The sequence below is a fragment of the Pleurodeles waltl genome, chromosome 7 (genome assembly GCF_031143425.1).
Source record: "Pleurodeles waltl isolate 20211129_DDA chromosome 7, aPleWal1.hap1.20221129, whole genome shotgun sequence".
Classification (NCBI taxonomy): Eukaryota; Metazoa; Chordata; class Amphibia; order Caudata; family Salamandridae; genus Pleurodeles; species Pleurodeles waltl.
The window spans coordinates 1,351,364,774-1,351,374,932 of record NC_090446.1 but is presented as its reverse complement, the minus strand read 5'-3'; positions in this window follow the sequence as shown (position 1 = coordinate 1,351,374,932).

Below are 10,159 nucleotides of genomic sequence, written 5' to 3'. Positions count from 1 at the left end.
AGCCCATATAGTGATTTCCTCTGACCTGGGACAAATGCTAATATTATTTCCCATTAAGTTCTTGTTAGGTCAAAGGTTGTATGTGACTTTATATAATATGACCATTATGCTAGTTTTGACATCGTAAAAAACCTCCTTTCGGTGCAAAGAGTTGGTCGATATTTCAGAGAGGAACGACTAGGAACGAGGAAGAATGCAATTTCAAATGTATTTCCGTGTGTACGTATTTATTAGTATACCAGTGAGTTCCCTAAACAGAAATTTGAATTTGTCCTTGTTTGTGTAGCATCAGTGCTAACCATAGGAAGGCAATCCAAATATTCTTTTTGTGTTTTTAATGTAATGAAATGTATGTATATTAACTTCAATATTTATTCCTAAATTCACAATTTCCATCACCCAAAATCATAGTTTACAAAGGGAAGCAACAACAAAAATGAATAATAAAAGGAGCACAGTTTCCGGAAAATAAATAAACATTTGTTCATAAAGCTAAAATAAGATGCATTTGCGTATGGTACTTTGCATTCAGTTGCTCAAATTTGCTTCAGGTGGCACAGGAGAGAGCGTCATAGGGAGGTTTGTTTGCATAGCTCTGAAAATGAGATTATTATCTTTTCACAATCTATCAGCAGTCTGCACAATGTTTCCCTGCTCGAAAGGAGTGTGACCACCTCACTTCTGGTTATTACAAACACTTCCCCCAATCCTGAACTTTTTCACCAACAAATCAATGATTTCAGGAGTGTTAGTCTATTTCATTCAACTGACACAAAACAAGACTATAAAACCTGGAATGATTTAGGCTACCACATAAAAAAATACAGGATCGAGGGAGCTGGTCTTTTAAAGAAGGGTTTTATTATGTCAGTGCATAGGTTACTACTTACGAGTAGATGGTTAAATGCTGTCACTCAATTACCCGAGGGATTGTTATTATTAGGAGGGTGGATGATTAATGTGCATGCGTCTGTGGCTTCTATTGGTGCGAGTGATTCACACTGCTTTCTGAGTATGGACTAACCATTGGTTTCTCAGAGGACAGCAGGGTGACTCGACTACTGCATGAGTAAGGTTTGCCACCAATGTGCACTGGATGAGAGTAATTGTCCTGGTAGATGGACGAAAGTGAATGAAGTCTGCATGGGCTTCTAAATTATGGTGCAAAATATTTTAGCTGGAAGGAATTTACCCAAAGTAGAGGAAGTCCTCAATCTCCCGATGAAAGGGTCCCAGAGCTGAGCAAGCACTCAGTGAAGACAAAGAATTGAATAGATGAGGACTAAGGCCCGGATGTCGCTAGAATGTGCTCCCTGTGGCAGCTTGGTAACCCACCAGTCCAACCCGTTGGGTGGCTCTGGGGAAAGGGAAGGACTGTACCTTGTAATTAATGGGCAGTGACTGCTCAAAACAACAAATATTGTAGCAATAATAGCACCAAACTCATGGAAGTCAGTTTCTTAGTTGTTCACCTGATTAAGGTTTGAGGAGGGAAGTGTTACCCTCATAGAAGACCAACTACGTCTGCCTCGCCAAGCCCAAAATGCTACTCCCATTCCTCTTGGCCTTGGAAGGTCCCACTAACTGGTAATTAGGACAATAGACAAAAATCATAGGCAGCAGTACACGAGAAACCCAGGTCTCTTTTAGCTGAAGAGATCACTAGGGATTGATGTGTGTGATGTGTTTTGATGAGGCTGGAATGATTATACTTCCTAGAGAGAAGAAAGGGAAAGAACAGAAATGATTTTGAGTGAGTTAGATACATGTTTGATTGTAGTAGTAAATTCTTGATTCTAAAGGAAGACAAGAAAATGTCATGGTCCCTAAGACGCACACACCATTGTGATTTGGTCCCACACTTAAAATTAATAATTGGAACCTCCCTCCTGAAAATATGTGTCTTCAAGATCAGAAGAGTCTAGCGGAGAGTGGGCAGAGTGTGGGCACCGCCTGGAAAGAGGATTTGCATCTCTATGCCACGCTAAACACGAGTGAAGAAACGAAGGACTGTCTGTCTCTTGGAACCACAAATGCCTCACATGACTCACAATTGGTGGCTGCCTGCTTGAATGTTTAGAGTATACCTATCCTGTGATCCACAGCATTCTTGCTAGGCAATGCTGATACATAGTTGCTGTAGCCAGGATTTTGTTGTCAGTATTTGTGAAACCTGCAGTCTGCTGTGCTTGGAAGTTGATGGGAAACTAAATTGGAGTCAGAAAAGTATTTTAGCACAACACTTGCATCCAAGGACATAGGCTTGCACTTGAATACTATTTTCAAGAGTCATCCATTAAGGATTATGAACTCTTAAGTTTACACCATTAAGGATTCCAAAGTTTTATATTGCACTTTTTTTCTACAAGAGAAGCAAAATGATCTTTATCTTGCACAAATTTTGATAACCGTTCTTAGAGATGTATTGTTTAAGGTATTGTCTTAGATATGCAAGTGGTTGCTGGTTCATGTGTGAACTATATGATATTCATGTACATTTATTATGGGGCAGTTTAGAAACTAGCTACATTAAAATGCATTTGAACCACAGAGCAACACTGCATAACTTTGAAAGTAGTTATCATTAGCAAGCAATGCATGATAACGCAAAATATTATTTGCGTATATTATATAGACTGTAATTGTGTTTCAGCTTTAGGGAAATAGACTCTCGATTCAACCATAAAGAGTTGTAAATACACGGACTGCCAAAAGGTATAGCTGGTACAATACCGACGTCAGGTGCTAGATTAAGTATAATAAAAATGCTAAAAGTCTTCTCTTGACTTTAGTATCAATACCCATACTATGTAGACCAAGCTGCTTGCCAATGTCTTGCGTTTCTTTCTTTTGTCCCATTCACCCTTCCCTGAGTCTTTTTTAACCAGCATATTGTCAATGTATAATTGGCAGTGGGTTCGGAGAAGTGCAGAGTTTGGAACCTGCTGGTTCAAAATTGCAAGGTTACTGCTCCATATCAGCCCACATTATCATTCCAACCCGAATGATGCCTTCACTTTCTCCCAAATCTTAGATGAAGTACCCAAGTTTCAACAAGAGGTTAGTTTGGACAAATCTGAAAATAAGGCCTTCTAGTCAGAGTTACTTTCCAATTTCAGATTTAAGGCTAGCCATGCTTTCTTTTTCAGGAAAAAGGCTTTTCCTCAGAGCATCAGATACATGGAAATGAATCTTTTGTTTTACATCTGTTGGAGTGTGAATTTAAAATTAATACTAACATGAGAAGCTTGCAATATAATGTGTAGTGAAACTGCATAGAAAATGTGTTAACCTAGGAAATAATGTACGCGTTTGAAATGTGCCCACTGGGAGTGGCCATCAATGTGTACGATTATTAATGAAACTGACTAATGATGAATTAACAATGTACTAGTCTATGACTTTATATTAGCATTAAGAATTATGTATTAGGTTTTGCTAAATTAATCACTAGGCCTTAGTTAGCAAAGGTCTGGGTCTATCTGCCTGGTTTTATATTAACTGTGTTTTTCTAACGTGCAATGTGCTGCTTTCCTGAAGGACACGAAGCTGTACTTTTCCAGAAGCTAGAGATGTGTGTAGCCGTAGTAAATTCTTTCTCATGGGACCCGACTTGCTCAAGGAGATATTCTTGTGGAATGCAACAGTGTAATTCGCAACAGGTGCAAGGTCGCCTGGACTAGAAGACAATGGAACTACTGACTGGAGCGTAAAGTGTAACTTTTCTTACCTGACATTCCACCTAATGAAGATGTCAGTCACAGGAGCCAATAAACTGCATGAGAACTGTGTTAGGTGAAAATTCTTGTAAGGTGCGTGGAGAATTATTTGACAGAGATAATGATGCACCAAAATTGATCCAATGAGGAATTATGGGCTAGTTCGACTGTTTTAGTATAATTGCATGACTCAAGGAGAAGCCATTATTATTACCCATTACTGAACATTCCACCGAGCTATACTTTTGACATTCTACTTTGCCGTTCTGATATCTGAACCCACCTCTTTTGAATCCTTACCTGATACTGACTTCTTCTCCTTATGAGGGAAGAGCCTATTCTTAGCTATGCCATACTGAGACTTTGCCCTGTTCTATCTTGCTGATGACGAACCGACTGATGTCCTGAGGACGAAGACTGACGCTGTTTGCTGACTCATTTGGATGGGAAACTATCTGATGATAAATTGTAATTGTCTGTTTGCCTTTTCTTTCTAGGTACCGAATGCTCTTTTGATAGAGGCCATAGTTAGATGTTTTCCAAATTTGTGTTGCTAAATTGTTTTGCATGAAGCCCAACATGCTGATGCTAATTGGAGGTTAGTTAAGGAGTTCACTGATACCGGATGCAAATAGACAAACGAATAAGATCTTGCTTTGTTGAATAATGTACTAATGTTACTCTGCTAAAGTTGACTCATAATACTGTCATGTTTATCCTGAATGTTCATGATCTATGCTTTGATAAAGTTTTGCTCTGATTACCAAGTCATAGTGGTTTTGATGTGCTTGTTGCTATTGAAACTAATAAATATGATATTAGATTGTAATTAATAGGAAATAAATATCCTAACACTTACTAGATTTGTTGTGGTTATTCATGGCTGAAAGGTCATGGTGTGTTCGTTGTACTGATCTATATTAAATGTTATTGATTAGCTTAAATGATTACTGATTGTGAATATTGATGGGGTTATTGATATATAGATTGTGATGTCAAAGGATATCTCGTTCTGGGAAGTCTCCAAACGTGGTCAAAAGGTTAATCTGCCTAGACGTGTCTCCTTGTAAGTTTACTTATCAAGGCTCAGACGCTTTATCACATCCTTATTTGCCTCTGTTCTCCTTTGCTCTGCCAGCTGATCTCCCACTCTGGTGTTTCTCAATTCTCATGGGTGGGTCCACTGACAGAGTGGTACTCCTCAAGCTGGTACGGCTGACGAAGCATCAATTTGGCTCTGCAAAGGAGCAGCAAAATTCTTCCCTCACACTAACCGTGAGGGCCGAAAATCTGCTGCCTTCTCACCAGAACATATGAGGACAAGCATGCTGCTGCCTGCTGAAAATTCAACTTCCAAATTTAGGGGGTCATTACAACCCTGGGGGACGGTGTTAAAGCTGCGGTAATACTGCCAACAGGCCGGCCGAAAAAAAAAGGGAATTATGACCGTGGTGGAAACAGCCAACAAAGACAGCCACTTTAACACACCGCCTGCCACGGCGGTACAGACAAGCAGCGCGGCGGTCACCGCCAACAGACAGGCGGAAGACAATGTACTGCCCATAGTATCACAACCCGCCAATCCGCCACCTTTTCCGGGGCGGATTCACCGTGGATAAAAACACGGCGGAAACAGCTTTTGCAATGGGAAAACGCTCACTTTAACACATCCCACGAGGAACGAGGACTCCATGGAGCCGGAACTCCAAATACTCCCTGCTCTTGTCTTTCTGCTCCTCTACGACCACCATCTACATAGAAGACAACGGTGAGTACTGCACCTACGACATGGGGGAGGTGGGAGGCCAAAGTTAGGGGGACACCCACCAAACACCCCAACCCCCACCGCCACCCTGGCATATTACAACATACACACCAATGCATCCACAAAAATCACAGTAACAACCCACATTCCCCCCCAGAAGAATGCAAAGACAAAGCAAAATCCGTTCAAACATTGTAATGTATCAATATACATGTTTTGCAAATAAATACAGATATATATGAAAATCAGGCAGAAATATATACATTACGAGAAGTAGTGCAGATATGTACATATCAATGTCCGTGCACCACTAGTCCGAAAATGCATGGGCGAGGCCCACAAAAGATACCTGACCACAATCGGAGAGAACACTGCCGGGGCCGGGGCATCAGATAGAAATACTACAGGCACCTCAGGGGGAAGGGAAAGGGGGGGCACCTCAGCCGGATGACTGCAAAGCCAGATCCACGACGGGGCTCCATGCCCACTGTGCCATCCTGGGGAGTGCAAAGCCACAGTCTCTCAAGTCTCTACAGTGGGTGGTTTGCCCATTGTTCAATCCTGGGGAGTGCAAAAGCCACAGTCTCTCAAGTCTCTACAGTGGGTGGCTTGCCCACTGGACCATCCTGGGGAGTGCAAAGCCACAGTCTCTCAAGTCTCTACAGTGGGTGGGTTGCCCACTGTTCAATCCTGGGGAGTGTAAAGCCACAGTCTCTCAAGTCTCTACAGTGGGTGGGTTGCCCACTGGACCATCCTGGGGAGTGCAAAGCCACAGTCTCTCAAGTCTCTACAGTGGGTGGCTTGCCCACTGGACCATCCTGGGGAGTACAAAGCCACAGTCTCTCAAGTCTCTCAAGTCTCTACAGTGGGTGGGTTGCCCACTGTTCAATCCTGGGGAGTGTAAAGCCACAGTCTCTCAAGTCTCTACAGTGGGTGGCTTGCCCACTGGACCATCCTGGGGAATGCAAAGCCACAGTTTCTCAAGTCTCTACAGTGGGTGGCTTGCCATGGCGTTCTTTGCCCTGTTCAGCGGTGCTTTGCCATGGTTGTCTTTGCCCTGTTCAGCAGTGCTTTGCCATGGCGGTTCTGGAGTGTTCAGCGGTGCTTTGCCATGCCGGTCTTTGCCCTGTTCAGCGGTGCTTTGCCATGACGGTCTCGGCCCTGTTCAGCGGTGCTTTGCCATAGCGGTTCTGGAGTGTTCAGCGGTGCTTTGCCATGGCGGTTCTGGACTGTTCAGCGGTGCTTTGGCATGGCGGTCTCTGCCCTGTTCAGCTTGCTTTGCCATTGCGGTCTTTGCCCTGTTCAGCTGTGCTTTGCCATGGCGGTCTTTGCCCTGTTCAGTGGTGCTTTGCAATGGCGGTCTTTGCCCTGTTCAGCGGTGCTTTGCCATGGCGGTTCTGGTACGGACATTGGTGTGTGGCATTACGTTCCCTAGACTGGGCATTGGTGTGTGGCATGACGTTCCCTAGACTGGGCATTGGTGTGTGGCATGTCGTTCCCTCATAGGCCACCTGGGCTGTGGCAGCCGGGGCCCTCCTGGGCACTGACTCCGGCGGTGGCGGTGGTCTCCTGACCAGTGATGATACTTGGGCCCTCCTGGGCTATGACTCTGGCGGTGGTCTCCTGACCAGTGATGATACTTGGGCCCTCCCGGGCTATGACTCTGGCGGTGTTCTCCTGACCAGTGACGATACTTGGGCCCTCCCGGGCTATGACTCTGGCGGTGGTCTCCTGGCCAGTGACGATACTTGGGCCCTCCCGGGCTATGAATCTGGCGGTGGTCTCCTGACCAGTGACGATACTTGGGCCCTCCTGGGCTATGACTCCAGCAGTGGTCTCCTGACCAGTGATGACGGTGCTGGCAGTGGCGTCCCGACCGCCGGGAATGATGCCGCCCTTCTCCGCCGTGATACTCACAACAGGCTGGGCAGACTTCCTCTGGCCCTTCCCCACCTTTGGTGGAGTCACAGCTGACTCTCCAATCCCCTTGGAACCCATGTGAGTTGTTTTCCCACCAGGAGTCTTCACACGGTCCCGTCGTCCACTCTCCAATCTCAGAGCCTTTACAGGGGGTGGGCTGCCAGTGCCTTGGCTCCAGGTCATACTGCCTGCCCTGGTGGCCGGTGCACTCCACATACCTTGAACAGGCACCACTGGTATTGGAGGCTTTTTGGCTGAGGCGCTACAACGGGACTGATGAATTGGAGGGGGGGGCAAAAAGGTCAACTTTACAGAGGGACAGTTTCTGACGAACGCTGGGATGGGTAGTTGGAGGGGGTCTGGGAGTGGAGGAAGAGGAGGTGGTTGTAGGAGGTGTCACTTTAGGTGTTTTGGGTGCAGGTGCAGGTACTGGAGGCTGTCGTGAGGTGGATGGATGTTGGGTGTGTGGTTGCCGGTGTTTGTGTACTTTGGGAGGGGGCGTCACAGACACACTGGCAGAGGACATAGGGGACGTGCAAATGGGAGTGGAGGTGGTGAGTGCAGGTGAGCTGCTTGGGGTGCTGGGTGTCCTTGTGTGTAGATGAGGTGCATGCAGGTGTGTGTGTAGACGAGACTGGGAGGGAGGAGGGAGAAGAGGAGGAGGGGGACACAGTGGAGGCAGTGGATGTTGCTGTGTCTGTATGTGGGTGAGGCTTGCGTGAGCACCTGTGGGTTGTGTGGTGCCTATGTTTGCTTGAGCTACTTATGTGTGCTGACTTGTGTGCATGCTGGTCTGTAGGTGTGCTTGGGATGGGCTGGGGTACAGGGGATTGGGTCTGGGTGGAAGAGGCTGTAGGGGGAGGCTAGACACAGGGACAATGGCTGCCATCAGTGCTGAGGCCAGAGATTGCAGGGTTTGCTGAAGGACAGCCTAACCAGAATGAATGCCCTCCAGGAATGCATTACCGTGCTGCAACTCTCGTTCTACACCCTGGATGGCATTCACAATGGTAGACTGCCCAACAGTGAGTGACCTGAGGAGGTCAATGGCCTCCTCATTAAGGGCAGCAGGGGTGACTGGGGCAGGGCCTGAGGTGCCTGGGGCGAAGGTGATGCCCACCCTCCTGGGTGAGCGGGCACGGGGCGAACGCTGAGGGGCTGCTGGGAGGGCAGTGCTGGTAGAGGTGGTGGCGGCTGTACCTGTAGAAGTGGGGCGCACAGTTGGAGGGAGCTCCCATCGGCGGACGAGTCCGTGTCGCTGGTTGGTGATCCGGTGGCCGACGTGAAGCTCCCCTCGCCCTCCGTCCCACTGGTGTATTCTGAGTCTGTGGTGTGGCCCTCCATGGCAGTGTGGGATGCAGCTCCCTCGTGCTCCGGTGCCACTGTACCTCCGCCTGATGATGCTGATGTACAAAAGAACAGGGAGAGCAGAAAAAGGGGGGGGGGACAGAAGAAAGACAGATTGAGTGCATGGCATACCGCTACCGTTGGCGGACAAGACAGACACAGTAGCCCCCTGCATTACGCCGTGCTCCTGCCCTCTGCATATGCATTTTCTGGGATATGGCCTACATGGCAATGGTGGACATCTACACACATAGATGCCACAAGGGCAACTATACCTCGACTTGCCACTATACTGAGGTGTGGTAGAGTGCCACATGTGCTGCATTACAGAGGGGCCTAGTCTTCGTGTTTCTGGCTGGCCTAGGTACACCCACAGGCCTCCTCCCCCACCAAGACCCCTCGACTGCGCACAAAGTCCGCAGAATGAGGTTGTACTCACCCCCTTGTGTCTGCTGTGATGCCCTCAAGCGCCCATCCAACTCCGGGTAGGCCACCGCTAGGATCCAGAACATCAGGGAGGTCATGGTGCGACGGGCACCCCTCCCACGTTGGGAGGCCATCCCCAGCTGAGCCTCCGCCGTCTTCTTGCTGCATCGGCGAATGTCCTCCCATCTTTTACGGCAGTGGGTGCCCCATCTCTGGTGGGCCCCCAGGGTCCGGACCTCCTTGGCGATGGCACGCCAAATGTCTCTCTTCTGGTGGGCGCTGACCTACATGACATGCACATGGGAAGAGGAACAGTCATTACAAACTGCACCGTCGATGTGAGTGGCCCCCTCCCTACGTAGAGTAGCGTGTACTGGGGGAGGACCCCATCTACCAGTTTCTCCAACTCCTGAGCAGTGAAGGCAGGGGCCCTTTCCCCAGACGCAGCAGCCATCGTAGCTTCCAGACCGAGGTCACAGCAGCACTTGCAGTGTAGGTCCTCTCCTGTCGAAGGTCAGGTATCTAGTGATTGAACAGATAGAAAATGGCGGTGACATCCGCAGCGGTGATGTCTGCGGAGGTGCGCATCATCATCGCTGGCGCACCTGTTCATTGGCTCCTGGGACCCATAGGGTCCAATGTTAATCAATGCAGCATTGCGCCGCGGTCTACGACTGCCTACTGCCACAGTGTGCAACACCAGCGCTGTTACCCCACAATCCCATTGTCCCCGTTTAGAGGTCAGCCAGCTGCCATTTCAGGGGCCCACATGGCTTCATTTACCCCTGCGTCACACATAGCTAGGCCTACACTCAACACACATACAGGAAGGGTTTTGTGATTGGTGTAGTCTTGTGTGTAACTGTGGGTACATACCTGGAGGACAAATGACTGATTCGTCACTGTTGTCCTTCGTAGGCACCGTCAGCTGGGACATGTGAGAAGATGGCGGAATCCTCCGGTGTACAGACCGCTGGTGGAC